The 17,808-nt window shown below is 37.1% G+C and overlaps 1 protein-coding gene across 4 annotated transcripts in view; it reads left to right on the forward strand.

Moving 5' to 3' along the window:
- Positions 1-17,808, forward strand: part of LOC127658151 (neurocalcin-delta A-like) — an 84,768-nt gene that overhangs the window by 40,965 nt on the left and 25,995 nt on the right. Inside the window, exon 1 of one of the 4 annotated variants that reach the window (XM_052147273.1) lies at positions 6,754-6,942. The exons of the other annotated variants lie outside the window; for them this stretch is intronic. The gene's annotated coding sequence lies outside the window, so the exon portion shown is untranslated. Of the gene's footprint in view, positions 1-6,753; positions 6,943-17,808 lie in introns of those variants that run through there. 4 annotated transcript variants of the gene reach the window in all.

The following is a 17,808-nucleotide window of genomic DNA, read 5'->3' on the forward strand; positions in this document are numbered from 1 at the left end:
ATAATGTATTTTTTTACATGGAATCCAGAAAAGTAAAAATGGAAAATGCATAATTTTTGTCTTTAAGCAGTTAACTTTATGCAGTTCTTTTAATCTAGTCATTTTCTGTGTACTTTCAATTTTTTTGATTTTAGTATCGATACCGTGGTACCAGTGCTGATATTGTACCCAAGCCAAAATATTGGTATCGGAGCAACCATATTAGGGATGTGTGGAACGACAAATTTTACTGACGTTTAAATGTACATTTTGGAGTCTAAATATTAAAGGTGCTGTAAGCGATTTTAGCGTTCTGAAGCGTTCACGTGACTGAGCTGAATTATCCACACCCCCTCATTCCAAAACCCAACACTCCAAAGATCATTTTGAGAGATTTGTTCCTGTGGCTGTCAAATTCAACAGTAGGACAATAGCGTCCTCAACTGACAAACATTATGAATCATAGCCTCAATGATCCGCTTCAAATGAGAAAGAGCAAAACGATTGAAAGGTAGAGATCTCAGGACACTTATTTCATCAATATCTTTTTGGCAGTGTGAATATTTTTTGCATTCTTTTCCATGAAAACATATCTTATAGGACCTTTTAAGAAAGCCTTAGAAAACAGTCAAAAAACATTGTGTTTATGCCACCCATGTAAAATACTTAATCTATTCCAACAGCCAAATCCAACACTATAATTTGATGAAAGGAGGTATTTATCTGTGACATGCTTGCCTTGCATTAGGATCGTTGTATATTAAACAACCCCCTCTTTTGTGAGTTAATCACTCGCATATGCAACTAAGTTTCACACTATGCGACTTTAAATATGTCTGTTATTAGCCACTGGCTAGTAAATATTCAGATTTTACTTGCCAGAGATTGAGTTGTGTAGTGGCAAAGAAGAGTTTAAGCACCATGACCATTTAACTGAATGAGAAGCTGGCAATTAAGAAGCTGAATCAGCCTCGTCTTTTACTGTGTGTTTTGGCTCCTGAGTGCGCAATCTGAAGAAAATGTACCTTCTTTGGCTGGTGTGGATTACGGCGTCACAATCGCTTTAGTTGAGCCAAGTTATGCCATAGTTACATTTACATTGCACTTAATAATGTAAACTCTGATTTTGGTTTTCGCAACATTCTCTATTAGAGCATGGATACAGACCAGTAAGCCCTCTGTTAGAAGGTAAAAGTTTTGCAAAACTCGAGAGCGTGTAGATTTCAATTTGAGAACGTATACAATTAATATTTGTACAAGCAATTCAATATTTATTATGCAAGTTAAACTTTTCTTTTGCTCTGTTCCGTGTATTGTGTGTCCAAAGACAAGAGCCACACACCATTTCATGTCTTTTAGTATCCATTCTGTTATTTGCAGTCAGTTGGTGATCAAAAAGGTAAATAGAAAATGTAATTCTAATAACACATTTACAGAAGAGGTTAAAAGAACTGCTTCTCTCATGTGCGCTGCGTTCATTCAGTAGTAAACACTTGCTTGGAACTGTTGCCGGTTAAAGAGATTAAAATTTTTTTAACTTCAGAAAACACTAAATATTAAAGATATATATATTTTTTTGCGTAGTAGTTTTGATATACCAGCACTTAAATTATAATTGTTTTTTTATATAATTGTTAAAGAAATTGTGTAATTCTGTTCATTATTTGGTTTCCACCTACTAAATATTTTGTCAGAGAATTTGACATTTCGAATAGTGACAGCAGCTTGAATCTTTATTAAAAATGCAATTTCAAGTGATAGAATGTGAAATTTTTAATTTTTAATGCTACTTTAAAAAAAAAAAAAAAAAAAGTGCATTTCTCTGTTACTTCTCAGAGAGCACCCTCTCAAAGACTGAAAAGAGAAGATGCATATAATATGTGAAGAGATTGATAAAATTGTGCCTGCCTTTAAACTAACATGTTACATATATTTCAGTTGGCAGACTTTTTGTTCAAGTTAAAGAACAACACCCAAATCGCTGATGTAATCAAACGGGTCTAAAGTGGCAAATGTGCAACCATGTCATTACGTCAGTGTACTCCAAATCTAAAATATTAAATGATGATATTGATACCAAGTACTAGTGTATATACCCTCCAATATGGAATGATACTTGTGTATGGCTGCAAAGTATTTCTCTTTTGTTGTAAGTCCTGAACTATTTTATTTCTCTGACAGATTTAAAGTATAAATTTTCACTCCCTGTCAGACAGTCCACCCCACCCAAAACAAGTTCCTTTTTATTTTGCTCACACCAAGCAGTTAAGTCCCTGTCTTCATTCATTTAGCAAACCATTTGTCCTTGTACGGTCTTCAACAAACATCCATCTTTCTCTCAAGCATTCTCTCCCCTCTACTCTTAACCATAAACCCTTTGGGGGATGCTCTCCCTCCCTCTGTGTGACAAAGCTTACCCCCTGTGGTGCTCTTGTTTCCTGACCTTGCCCTTTCTCTGTTGTCATCCCTTCTTGCTTCATTTTGCAGGCTTTTATTTTTTTAATTTTTTTTTTTTTTAACCTCTATTCAACTAGCTACCAGATGGTATTCAATTTAGAGCCCTTGCATGGAAGCAGATTTTTTTCCATGCTTTTGGGCTGAAGAGTGGGTGGGTTCAATCTGAAATGGTGACCCAGAGACCCCAGTGCTTCTCTTTCCACTGTCTGTGAAGGAATCCTGAGACCAGGGCTCACCCCATGGGCTCCCTGGTCAGTGCTGCTTTAAGAACTTTGGTTTTGGAGACAAAAAGACAAATATGGGGCCTAAATTTAATGAGGTCATTTTGAAAGTGTAACTAAACAACTGCTAACTTCCTATCTCACTACAACACTGAAACTTAATTGGGTTTCACCCCAGAACGATGAAACGAGGGGGAAAAGTTTAGATTATAACAGTGCCATTCCACTTTTTCAGCTTTCTTGGTTCTAGATTTTTTTCAAAGGGATTCCAGAAAATCTTCAGAAGAGTTCTAACCCATGAACCAAACAAACCAGCTCTGAGGTGAATCACAATATCACAAACTTTGATTTGAAGCATAAAAAGACTACATACATGAGGAATGAACTACAATCCCATGAAGCATTTTGAATGATTACTATTGATTAAAAGCTTTTGATTATAGGTATAAAAACTAGTGATGCACCGAAATGAAAATTCTGGGCCGAAACCGAAAATTCAGGATGCACTTGGCCAAAAACCGGTAAATAAATTGAAATACCTATTTTAAAATAGTTATTTTATATATATATATATATATATATATATATATATTATACTTTTAATTAATTTAATTCATCTGAATTGAAAAACTACAAATCCAATAAATTATCACACTTTTATTGAAAGTAACACAAAAATTGGACAGAAAATATATTATAACAATGTTAAATATATTATTCTTTATTCAGTTCTTTAACAATCAAATGTAACTTTTTTTTAATTTTTTTTTTATTTTTTTTTTTTTTACTAATTATCCAATAAATGTAATGTTCTAGAAAACTCTAATGATATGCAAATCAGCAGTCAAGTAATGAACTTGGCAGCTCTAGGCTAGCATCTTGCAAATACAGAAAGTTTAAATATGCTATACAATCATTTTAATGAAAACAACAGGCAAAACACAGAACGCAGAGGGCTTCTATTATGTTTATGTAAACTTATTTATACTTTAATATAAAATTGAGCAAAACAGCAGACTAAAAACCAAACTCAACTGTAAACGACAGATGTAGCCTCATGTGAAGAACAAAGTTTAAACAATTTATGTAATTGCTATATGCACAGCAAATTGGACTGCTTTCTAATTAAGTAAAAGTGTCAGGTTTCTCTTAAAGAACAAAAGTTGCTCATCTTTCTGGCAACTCAAGAAAATGAGATGCTGCACCGAATAGTCTCTCTCTCTGTGCTGATGCTTGGGCAGATAAATACCTGAGTGCAATCTGCGCAAGCAATGGAAAGCGATCTTCGTTCATGCCACAGTAGTCAAGAAGATTGTCGCGTTCACGTGATATGAGCGTGAAGCGATCGACTGTGTTCCGCAACTGCTTTCGGGTCCTTGAATAACGTATAACGTGCGAGGAAGATCATCCGGTGGACTTTCTGGTGCCCTCCTAGGGAGTTGGTGCCCTACGCAGACTGCGTAGTATGTGTATAGGTTGCGGCGGTACTGCTTATTAGTATTATATAGTATTTCCACACCACTGACATGGCCTTTGCTTAGCAGCGCCGTGATTATGATTGGATCGATCGAGAGTGAAACCTGAGCACTGAGGAGCGGGGAGGCATATATATCGGCTCATATTTTCTGCCTTTTTTTCTCTTTCGGCCAAAACAACAAATGCCAAATTTCGGCCGAAATTTCAGTGTATTCCTAATAAAAACAATACATTTTACTTTTAATGCAAAAGATTCAGATACATACAAATATACACTCGTGAGCATTTTATTAGGTACAGCTGTACACCTACTTCATCATGCGATTATCTAATCAGCCGATAATGTTGCAACAGTGTAATGCATAAAATCATGCAGATATGAGTCAGAAGCTTCAGTTAATGTTCACAACCATCAGAATGGGGAAAAATATGTGATTGCACTGATGACCGTGGCATGATTGTTGGTGCCAGATGGTAGGAGCTGTTGGAAAATATCGTTTCAGCGATGCATCGCGATTCATACTCTCAAAAGACTCTGAATTCTCGGCAGACACAGTGCACACACCTGATGATAAAGGTTTTATCTTCTGCTCGCAGATGGAACAGTGCATACGTGATGCTTGATACATTTCTGAAGTAACAACAGCGTTATTTAAACTGCTTTACTATCGCCTTTTTGAATTGTGAGGCCAGTTAAGATTCACACCTGGCTGGTTTGTGTATTTCTGTAACTGCTGATCTCCTGGGATTTTCACACATAGCAGTCTCTAGAATTTACTCAGAATGGTGCCAAAAACAAAAAATATCCAGTGAGTGGCAGTTCTGTTGATGGAAATGCCTTGATGATGAAAGAGGTCAATGGAGAATGGCCAGACTGGTTCGAGCTGACAAAGGCTACGGTTACTCAGATAACCACTCTGTACAATTGGGGTGAGAAGAATAACATCTCAGAATGCACAACACGTCAAACCTTGAGGTGAATGCGCTATGACAGAAGACTAGGGCTGGGCAATATATCGAATTTTCACAATATGTTCACGATAATTTGGCCGACAATATAAAATTAAGTAATATCGTGAATATCGCAATGATTTTAATGTGCATTTTATTTGGCCATTAAGTTTCATAAAAAGCACATCAGTAAGACTTATTTTACTATCCTTCTGGGCAGCATAAATAATCAAAATAACACCAAAATGGCAATATGGTCATATGTTGTTTTAAAATTGCAGTGGGCTGTTTTGTGTGTGCTTCAGATTGGATGACAGGATGTTCTGTTCACGTGCAAGGCTCATGCATGTTTTTACCGCTTTTAGAGCAGATCACATGAAATTTGAGCCATTTCAGAGCAAATACAGAATTATCATATTATGACTATCGTCAATAGGCTGAAAAATATCTAAATATAATTTTTGAAGCCATATCACCCAGCCCTACAGAAGACCATGTTGGGTTTCACTTCTGTCAGCCAAGAACAGAAAGCTGAGGCTTTAGTGAGCCTTCATCTGTGTACCTCAGCAGAAATCGGGATTAATCGGTGTTTTTACAGTCTTTATCTGTCTCGGCTTTCTGTTCTTGGCTCACAGAAATGGAACCTGACGGCTTCTGCTTTATTTTCTATTAAGTGTGCAGCTTACCATATTTGTTTAATTAAATCTCAGCCTTTTGTGGTTTAATAATAACACTAGGACTTATGACAATTTAAATTCGATTAATTGTGCATTTATATATTTTATAATGCACGTTTTATAGTTATTTCTGATTTTATGACTGGATTCTGCTATTCCGTTCACGTTTTCCGCATCGAGGAAACCATAAGGCCCTATGGGACAGCTGTAAGTAATGCATTCCAGTGCAATTCTACTTCGTGCTTTTGAAAGTTAGAATTACACTGCACTTTTAACAGATATCCTGGATTTAAAGTGTGCTATTGTGTTTTTGATATTTTAAACCGGATTTGAGCTGGATGGTAATCATAAATAGCTTGTTTTCAGTTAAGACATTTGATAACATACCAAGTGGCATGGCATCACACGAGCAAAATGTTTTTAGTTCTCAGGCAATTTGATACCACTGTGGGATTTTGAGTGTAATGTTGACATCATAAAGCTGGCCGCTGTTTATGTTCTGCCTTCCTCTGTGGTTCTGATTACTAAAGAATGTTTATAATCTGGGGCTGAAGTCTCATGGGAACCATTGACTCAGCACCATGCTACCTCTGTTCCTGTCATTACTTAGATAAGCCTGTCTGATACAGGTGAAAACCCAACCATAGCACTCCTATTCATACCTCAGATTAAACACTTCTCTATACAGCGCATTACACTAATAGCTGCAATAATCTGCCGGTTGGTATGCATTCGCTTTGTGCATCATCTTGATGATTTCTTTTCCCTGCGCACACAATTTCTTTTCTACAGTGAAGCTTCTCTTCTCTCACTCATTTTGGCAGAAGATTAGAGTGTGGTTTGGTAAAGAGTCTCTTTCAGTGCATCCTCTGACAGATGACCTATTGAAATCACTACAGAACTGTCTGCCTGTTGCCAGGGAAACACTAGCTCATTTCTGCTTTTTATGCAATCATGTGACTGGCTGTTGACGTCACCAGGGGAGGGACACTGCTAGAGTTTGGTCCACTCTTGGCTGCTCAGAGCTTCGAAGAATCTTGAGGACTTGTTGAGTTAACACGGCTGGACTTGGTCTCTAAACGCTGTCTGTTACCACTATTATTCGTTTCTGGTAAAAAGAGCCAGGTTATGGACTATTGAAGAAAGCGGATTGCAGGGGAAATAATATAAACAAGAAAGAGGTAAGTCGTATTCCTTTTTTGATAGAATGAGGCTTTTTGACATCTGGGGCTATTTGAATTATATCCAAGTGTGTATATGATGGAAGAATTGGCTTGGCCGGAAGAGAAATGTCAGTGTGATTATTAGTGCACAGCTGTTGCATGCTCTAACAGCAGAAGGGGGGAGCGAGAAAGAGATTGGAGAGTGTGGCGAACCTAAAATAGGAGAGAGGATGCAGTTAATTGTGTTCCCTTTGGATCTTTCACTTGATTTACTCCCCTAGTTTACTGAATTAGAAGCTGGCGATTAAGAAGCTGGAATCAGCCTCAGCTATTTTCAGATCTTTGCCATCTCCAAATAGATTTGTTTTTGCAGTTTGAATGTGATTAAATTGGAGGGAGATAGTCCACTATCCCTACACCTCTAAATTATGCGTCATATTGTCAAAGCGGAAACAGCCCCATCCTCATTGGAATGAAGGGGATATTAGGTAGTTTGTGGCTTAATCTCTTAAAATATTTCTTCTCCTTTCTCCAACTTTTCATTTACACCTTCCACCACCCATTCACTCGTGTGCGTGCGTGCATGCGTGCGAAGAATGCTCTCTCAGAGGAGATGCACTTTCACTGAATACCAGCAGGGCCGCATTAATGCACAGGCTTACCTGGGCTGAAGCCCCGGGGCCCCCAACTCATGGGGTTTGTGTTTAGAGAGCTGGTAGGGCCCAGCAGATGGGTAAGCCCCTGGGCCTCACAGTACCTTTATGCGGAATACCGTAATAGCCCCAAATCCCCCTTGCCCCTGTATCACTGGTGATTTATTGCCAAAGTACCTTTAAGGAAAGTCCGGTCATTTGGCAGCCATATTCGTAAAAGCACAGTCACATTTAACTTTGCATAGTGAAATTCTGCAGATGGAGGTTTTATTTTGTGTGATACCAGCAAAAAAACAATTTGCCAAGGAGATTATTTTTAGTGCTACACTTTATGCTCTGAGAGCGTGAAGTTAAAAAAAAAATCTCACCACTAAAATGATATCCTTGTCCATTGAGAATATTGTAGCTGTGTCAAGCGCCATCCACATAGAGGTCTTTGGAAGAGGTCAACATGGTGAATTCTCCTGTCTGAGTCCTCTAAACTTGAACTCCACGTGAAATCCGCAAGGGCAAATTCTTCACCACTGGAAGTCCATAACACGGATTTCCATCGACTGTATTTGCCCGTACGAAGGTAAATGTGACAGCGTCTTCCCAACTCCAGACAGCCTGCGGGACACTATTTTCTATAAATAAAAGTACAGCTCCTATCTTGGATAGGAAAAGACCAAAATCTTTGTCAAATTTACAAGCAGCAACAATAGTATCATAAATTGTGTTGCTTTAGTTCAGATCACACTAAAAAACCCTATTTTTTCACACACTGTTTTCAGTACACTGACAAGCGATCATTTAACTGACATATTCATTGTTATGATTTCTCTACCAGTGACTTGTCTCATCTTATACATCTCTGTTATAACCAATAGCTTATTTAACCTTCAAAAATCAAATAATATTTGTAAAGTTTTACATATTTTTCATGAAACATGAGCAGAACAAATTTGCTTGTAAAGGGTCTTGCACACCAGACACGTCTAGCGGAAGACAACCAGCATCCTAAAATATAAATGCATTGTGTTCTATGAATGTATACACACTGTTGGCAGCACCCAGCTAACACATTTTTCAATTACCAGTAAATTAAATTACATTAAATTCGACCTGAAGAATTATCAAGTGACATACTTTATTGAGGTTAGCTTAGGCTAGAAGTTATTTTTTTCTCTCTATTAAACACCAACCTGTAAATTCATCAGCTTCACATTTTTCTCTCTTGTAGAACTGCTTAAATATTTGTGTGTAACTTTTATCTGTATGGTGATTCAATTTACTGTTTTGAACTGTTCTGTGCTTCATGAATTCATTCTTGCATAAATTGTTCGATTGAATTCCTGGTTTTACAATGATTCACTTAAAGATTTGTGCTGCTTATGTTTCATGAATAAGGCCCAGTGTGTGTCAAATATAAAGGACTATCTGAGGGGCAGACCTCAGTGTTTCCCACAGGATTTTGTGAGACTATGGGGGGTGGACCTCTGACCCTCTGGGGGGGGGGGGGGGTCCGGGGGCAAAAAAATTCTTATGGGGGGACCATAAGAATTTTTTTTACATTTTAAAGTGAAATACTTCCATCTGGTGCACTTTGAGAGAAAAGTTAAGAGGCTAGCGTTGTGCTCTTGTAAACAGTTTTGTGCTCTTAAAGCTGCATTAGGCAACTTTGAAATAAATTTAATTGTGAGAAACATACATGATGCTGTTCATCCCCAGCCAGGGTTACTTGACAGCTGTTCACAAACAGAGCCAAGGCCTGCCTTTCACTGAGTCTGTGGTGCCGACTAATTTCTCACAGGGCCTCATTTAACTTAGACACCATGTTTATATAGAAAGCAATTTCTTCAGTGAATAAATACTACCTACTGTTGCTTTAACAATTTCGTGCTCTAACCATTCTAAAAAGCAGGGTACAAACTAGTGATGTCAGTTTCAGCTTTGAATCTTTTAACGTTACCTCAGTGTAATGCAGTGTAAAGCAGTGTAATGTTATGCCAATTAACCTAGTAACGCTAATGTTAAGTTATGTTAATCATCATGATTGTAACTTTTTTTTTTTTTTTTTCCACTGCCTGTTATTAACACTGCGTGAATAAACCCTCAATAACCACGGATATTTGACATTACATGGCTGTTAAGTAAAACTGGAGTGCTTTGCGTTCACAAAATGAATACGTTTATACCTTGTTTATATTTTCACGGGAGATTGGCGCAAGTCTCTGTAGACGGCGTGCACATCAGCACGCTTGAAGTGGTTTATCTTCACATGACGTCCGCATGCGGATCCCTGAGATGCTCTGAATTCAACTGAATAAGACACAAGTGTTTTTTCCTGTGCGCATGAGAGATCATGTAGTAAAAGACGAGGCTGAATCTAGCTTCTTAATTAACTGTTTTTTGTTTAGTAAAAGCGACTCAATGCTTTGAAATTATACAACTCTATCACTGGCGAGTGAAATGTTAATATTTACTTGTTGCCAGTGGCTAATAACAGACATTTGCGAAATTTACTTGCATTTGCGAGTGATTTACTCGCAATGTAGAGGGCTGGTTAACGTTACTTAACTCAAAAATGTGTCATCGTCCTCAACCAAATAACGTTAGATGGATCAAGGAATTCTCCAGTGCAGGTGTGAGAGTTTGCAGCAGCGGGGGAGGAGCTGACTGAACTTACAGCTGCAGCGAGCACAAAACACAACCTTTTATTTTTGTTATTATGAGACTGAGAAGTGCAAAAATATTTCGATGAGAAGTGTAAGAATGTTTCCTGTTCATTACGAGACCATGGCGGGGCAAATTAGACTGGCGGGCCGCCATAGTCTAGTCAATTAATGGGAAACACTGGACCTGAAGTTACATGATGACAGGCTGGACTCCTGCTGCGAGACATATTAGTTGTCCCTGTAGTGCTATGGCAGTAATTCCTATACTCACTCATGTACACGCATGCTCACAGGGCTTACTGTTAGTTCAGAAACACATAGTACCAAAGACAAACACACACACTAATGCGTTGGAGGCCTGCTGGCAGTGTAGATGAGAGACACTTCTGGCAGCTTGTTCTGCATGGCCCACGTGTGTGTGGGAGGAGATTATCCTCGTCACAACCACTGCTATTGTGTGTTATCAGGCTTGTCTGTTATTACAGCGTCTGTCTGCATGTGGGTTATGCCAATGTGTAGGTGGTGGTGCTTGTGTGTTGTGTATATCTATTAAACTGCTTAAAGACATAGAGTTCCAAATGAACATGATTTTGTCCATGATCAATCCCTAAAGCATTTTAACATAATTTTCTTAACCATTATAAACCGTCTGATAAGCTCGTATTGATATAATATTTGTATCTCAAACCTGGCTTACTATTTCTTACTTTGAGTATCCACAGCATTTATGTGAAGTGCTCAAAACTATGGCTGCACAATTACGATATAAAATAAAAATCATAATTGTCTATTATTTACCCTGATAGTGTTACCCCAATAATTTATTTTGAATACCAGTATTACATAAAAATAAAACATTTTCATAGGAAATATGGTATATTTATGAAGAAAATTATTGTATTCATTTATTTTTGCTCTATGCATTTAAGTTTTACATCAGTAAATCAACATGGTCAACTTCACATTAGTCCTTGTAGAGGCAAGAAAAACAAAACTGTTCTTAACCTTTTCAATAAGTGGCATGCAAATTAACATGACTGTACTAGAATGCTCCCTTCCCATTTTATCTATGACTGCTTAAAACTCACTCATTGGGAATGCTTGTTAGGCCTATAGACTAATTGAAATGCCTCTGATGCCATTGCATACTTGCACACAATGGAAATATCTGTGAATGCTACAGTGCTGTACCACTGTGAAAAAAGCCTTCCATAAAGACAATTTTCACATAATTGGATTACACTTAAATGGTACGAGTAATTAACAATTCTCACAGTTATTGTAGTTGTGACAGATGTCATTTTTATCTCAATTTACTTTTTTTGATTAATTCAGCAGCCCTACTCAAAACCACAGTTACTCGCTATTCAGCAGGTACTTTTCATCCAAGTGCTTGCAGTGAGATGTCTGCTTGAGCATTTACCTTGAATTCAGCCCATAAACATGACCATGTGACCAAGAATTGAATATGGACTGGGCCAATGAAGCCACTGCCTCAGAATCTTCTGACTGCCCACATGCTTGACATCCAAAAGACAAGCCACTGCAGATATAACACTGATATAGATCGAACAGTGCTTGAATTTGTGCTAGTAATGAGCCGCCCTCAGCACTAACTGTGGCTTCTGAAAGCATTATTGCTGCTTTGATGTATACTATTCATGGTGCATGGTTTCCTTGCAATATGATAAATGTTATTTTCATTAAAAGAAATGTAACAATTTTTGTGTTTGAGAATTTATATCGTCCAATTATGATTTTTCTCATATTTGCTAAATTATTTCAAACTATTTAGACATTAGTCTACATAGGTGCGTAAAGAGATGAGTTACATTTAAATTATGACATTATTTATTACAAACCCACACCCGACTCAGTTACACATGAACAACTGAATCGTATCTGGCCTGAAACCCAACATGGCTTGGGTCAGGCAGCACCTATCTATTTGCTATATGCTAATAGCAGCACTTTAAAAGAGCTTATCCAAAAAAGAAAAGGGAAGTGTGTCACTGTGATGAGCTTTGTCATCCACACTTACTGATAAAGAATTTCTACTGTTTTAAATATGGCCAATTTTGTCCTCTGCTTACATTGTGTAATAATCTTCTTATGCAACTCTTACTATGCAATAGATGCTGCTTATTGAACTGAAATTAAAATGAGGGCAGTTAAAGACTCTTTTAAAAAAAACTAGTTACAAGCTCATAGTTCCTACATAAAATGTGAAATGGTAGGAAAGGCATTGATGCCTACATCTGTAGGTGGCATGATGTTCAGTGCAACACCAGTGTGGATAAAGGCTTTTATCTGTGCTTTGGATGATTAGTGTCTGAAAAATCAAAACAGACCAGTTTGCGTAACAAAGTACTACATGTTGTAGAAACTGAAATATGAGTGGGTTATTTCATGCATTAAACCATGTAGCTAAATCAAAACGTGAAAAGCCAGTTTTATGTTTGCAGTTTTAATTACTTGATCAAAAGTTTTTTGTTATTTATCTTTAAATTTAGCCACTTAATGTAAAAGTGTAAAGTTTCTCAGATAAATGAAAGGGTGTCTGGTGGATCTTCAGAGGGTTCTGCCCATGTGGCAGCTGAGAAACCCCAGATGGTGCCTCAAATATATTTTAATTTTTACAGTGCCAAAACCATTACTGAGTCAAATAAAAAAAAAAAAAAATGTATGTAGAGTGTAATATAGTATGGAGTAAAAAAACAGCATGGGTACTTTGTGCTTGTATGGGGATGAGTGTTGTCTCTTCGCTAGTTTTCATCATCAGTTTGCTCACATTTATGAAAGCTTTGTCATTCTCACAAACTTGTTTCGTATTACTGTCCATTGAATGGGTTTTCTGCCCTCTTTGTTTACATTAGTTTTCTTAACATGTGATGGTCTATTCCTCTGCTTGTCTTGAGTGGATATCATGAACACTCCATTACTTTGACTGCTGTGTACTGCTCCATTCTTTTCATTATAGACTGAAGCGAATATCAGATATAAAAACAGCGCTGTGTGAATCACACTTGAATTTGGTCTCGGTTGGAAACAAATAAGAGTCAGTTTTTTCCCTGTTTCTGTCAGGCTCATTCTCCGCAGGGCACCTCATGTCAGAAAATATCCACCATGCTGAGAGCTGGACACAGCTGTTATGCTTTTATGCTTTTGAGCATTGTACACTGCTTTTTACTTCTCATAATTTGTGTGCATTTTTTGCAGGGATGTTTGAATGTATAAATTGTGCAGAACTTTTAAACCTGTGACTACATATTTATATTTACTCTTTGAATTGTTAGATGGCATGAACTACGGTTGCATAAAACCTTTTAGACTATAGGCTTCATAGTTAGTTGTCTAAAATTTTGGTCTTATCTTTTTCATTTAGTTGCATAAAAACGTAAGACTTAATTTAAGACCAAAACATAAGACCACACACCCCTAGGCTAACTTTTGTTTACATTCTATGTTGCCTTGGAAAAACAAAAACTGTCAGCTGAGCCAGTGGGGGCTTCAGTTGAGTGCTGAAAGGGGCCCGAGTTGAGACTTTCTAGAAGACTTTGACTTCTACGATGGTAAAAGTTTTTTTATTTTTAGTTGGGTAAAAAATCACTAAATTTGTTCATTAGAATCCATTTTGAATCATTGTATTCCTCTAAACAAACATTTTCAGCTAATTAAAATGTCCACAATGATTGTGAGCCTCCACAATCAGCCATTTTTTTTAAGCTGTCCAGTGTCTTTCTTTTCCCACAATCCAATAGGAATTTAGCCCTATTTGGACAGCAATTGTTTCTCATGGTGGTGTCTGTAAAAGTGCATTTTCATGGCTCCTCTGTGATAAAACTCATGCGTTCAGATGACAATTAAATTACGGGGGATGAGCAAGAGATTTTGTCGATCACATGATTGCAGTTGTGCTTGTTATATGGAAAAAATCTTCAGTCAACAAACTGTGTCCTCCTGTATTTCCATTTTAATATGTTTGGAATTACTCTAAAGTGAAATGATGTATTTTTTTAAAGCATGAGGGAACCAATCTGCAAAGCGCTGCTGACATTTACAGTGTACATTTTCACATACGGAGCAAGCCAAAATACTTGTGAAGTGCAATTCAACGAATCAAGAAACCGTAGGGACAAGACTGTTTAGAATTAGAATTATCTCTGTTTAAAAAGCAGTGGTGGAAATTAAACCTTATAAATAAGATATACATTAACCCTTCATCTTTTCTGGGACTACTTGTTTCTACATTTAAAATATATATGATATATAAAAATGTTATTATATCGATGCTACAATAATGGGCTATTTCCAAAGTTTACGTGATTTGGCTCTCGTTTTTCTTTTCCTTCTACTTTTATTATAATTATTTGTCATTTTATTATTGTGAATTATTTAAAAAATGTCTTTTACACAATCCTCCATCTTTCACAACTGCCCATTACCACCAGAGCTGTTACCATGCATAGCGCAAACGTACGGCACTTTGCAGTGGTCAAAAAGGATTTCCAAAACGACTTTTGGATTATAATCTAAGATGTGGATTCATACGGTAATTAAATTACCACACGACCTTGGTGTTTGTCAAAAAACAATAGGTAATTTGGCTGGGATTTTTCTCACGGGAGGTGGGAGGAAAAACAGACATTTCAGATTCGGACGGCAATAAAATCACTGACTACCTGTAAATGCTGGAATTACCCCATGTCCCTTGTAAAATTATTGCCTTCTGAATAGGGTTAAATTAAACTTTACATTTACTGTAAACTAAAAACTTGATTTGGTTTGTTTTTGTTTTTTCAACCACCTTTCTATGGCGTCTTTAGCTAGTCAGACTAATTGTTAATTTCCATGTTAAAATTGTAGCTTTTTAATGGCGTATCTCTGGTACTTCTCACATCAAACACATCACTGTTCCTATAAATATCACTCTCAGAAAACTTTGAAAGGATAGTGTTGCTGTTCTTTCAGAGTTTATGTTTGTTGGAAGTGTTAATGGTCATTCTGTTGTTTCCTTGGCTCTCCTCTGTTTTTTTTTTTCTGTGCTATTGTTTATTTGTTGGCACAACAACACAACAGTCTATATTTGTCATTCTTGAGGCCAGTTCATTGGCTTCAGTTCCCTCCTTTCAAATTGTGGTCCCTGAATCTTTTTTTTTTTTTTTCAAACTAAAAACCTAAAAAAATATGGCCATGATTAATTATATAAATATCCACAGAAGGAAATGTAGCAGTGTTGTCAAAAGTACTGGTACTTTGGTACCAAGGCGATACTAAAACAAAAAAGATGTAGCAGTACCGGTAGTAACAAACACCAACTTAATTTGCAACTGCCGCATTGTCTCATTGACAGATGGCTGCTTACAAATGATCACGCTTATTTGAGCGTGTGTTTGACTCCTTTTAGACTAAAATGGACAATTCATCAAATTAAAATGTTGATGGCCTAGTGTGATTATTAAACTGCAAATGAATGCAATTTAATTCAACACTTATACAGTCTACATGTACTACGCACTGCAAAGTGAATGTGTGATGCTGCTTGTGATGCTTATAAAATAGGGTTGTTTTCAGCATATAAACTGTGCCTAATGTAGTAGATGGCAGAATACATACTGTAACGTGAGCAGCGCAATACATTTATATAATTAAACTGCAGCAATTTGCACTTCAATAATTGCACTGGGTCATGCAACCAACTTATCCAGAAGTGTGAAAACTACCATCACAAACACAGAACCGGGAAAAACCTTCACATCAAAATAAAAGTTTTTCAAAATAAAAAGTTTGATGCTTGCAATTTAAGAAATTGCAACAGTAATATATTACTAGTGTTTAGTTACATTTATTATATTATGTTTAACCGATATCTGACCAGCATGAGTGCTGTTGTAATGAATAGAGATTTTCATCAATGTTTTAATTTATAATGTGATACTCTGTTGTGCAGCATTTTATTTTACAAAAATAAGACCAATGTCGTGTTTTAGATTATGTTGTGAGGATCTTTACTTCATTTGGAGGGGGAAAAAATTGCATGATGAAAAGTAATTGTTCTATTTTCTTTTGATTTAGGTTTGGATCCATTTGATTAAATGATGAAATGGAATTCAACTTTAAAACATTATTGTATTATTGTACATGAATTCACACAGCCAGTTTTAACTAGGAGCCTAGCTGCTAGTGTTGTCACAGTACCAAAATTTCAGATGTATGTACCAATACCAGTACTATTTCACTGTTCTCTATACTAATTTTGATACTACATTTGCAACTGAACACACTCCTTTTAGCGTATTTAAAAAATAAGAGAAAATCTGAGATATCAGTGTAGTTACTGGTGAATGTATCAAGGACACTTGCCTACCTATATGTCATAGTAAACCTCTCTTGTTCAGAAGTTACAACTATTTTCATGGCTTTGATTTGGTCTGATCTGGTCACAGCATTACCAAAACGTCTATGATGATCCTATCTGTATGCCTATATGAGCTGTTTTGAACTCTTTAAGAATACATAGCAACTAGAGCAATTTAGTGTACAGTATATGACTCATATGTTTACATTCTAGTCTGGAGGTGTGATAAAGTCTATGCTTCTTAATCTTAGTGTATTTTATTTATTATTATTTTTTAATCTCCCCAATTTTGAATGCCCAGTTCCCAGTGCGTTCCAAGTCCTCATGGTGGCGTAGTGACTGGTTAACGTGAACCTAGCAACCGGGCCAATTGGTTGCTTAGGAAGCCTGACTGGAGTCACTCAGCACTCCCTGGATACAAACTTGCAACACCAGGTGTGATAGTCAGCGTATTTACTCGCTGAGCTACCCAGGCCCCCAACCAACAAGTGTTTTATCCCTTGACTAAATGAGGCATTGTCACTTGAAAAATATAACCGTAAGTTGGCGCCACACTAGCAGACTCAAAGCAACTCTATTTTGGCCGAAGGTGTCACATGCAGACTGTTTTGCTGAGATCTCGCTCTCTTCAGTTGGTGGTATGACACACTTGCTTATTAAGAATGGTGGAGTGGTCTGATTCCCTGTCACGTGGAGCTCACCGAAATAACAGGAGTACATTGTGAGCATAAACAATTGTAAAAGAGTGATTTAAGAAGCAATTCTTGGAGTAACTTTATCTTGTAAAAGTGTGTGGTTGTTCCCTCGTGGCTTGCCGTAGAACGTGCATGTCCATATGCAGCTGAGTGCGATTGCAGATCAGCTTGATGTCTTGTAAGGTAATTCAGTAAAAAAAGTTCCTTGGTCATTCGAAGAGAACACAAGAACCACACATGGTTTTCTGTCATGTTGGATTCTTTTTCCCCATTGTTGGAACTATTAACTCAGCAGGGAATCCTGACAATCAAGTGATTAATGACCTCCCGCTGGTAGACGCTAATGCCCTCTCTGTCTCTCGCCTTCTGGCTGACGATTGTTACTGAAGCTCACACCTGAAAATTACTGGAAAATTCGGCTAGTGTGGCTACAGCTCGAGTAAACTTTCATCCCACAGCAAAGCTGAATGTACAGTATTGTGCAAAAGTCTTTATAAATAGGTGCATTATATTTTTCACAA

The sequence above is a fragment of the Xyrauchen texanus genome, chromosome 17, assembly GCF_025860055.1.
Source record: "Xyrauchen texanus isolate HMW12.3.18 chromosome 17, RBS_HiC_50CHRs, whole genome shotgun sequence".
Taxonomy (NCBI): Eukaryota; Metazoa; Chordata; class Actinopteri; order Cypriniformes; family Catostomidae; genus Xyrauchen; species Xyrauchen texanus.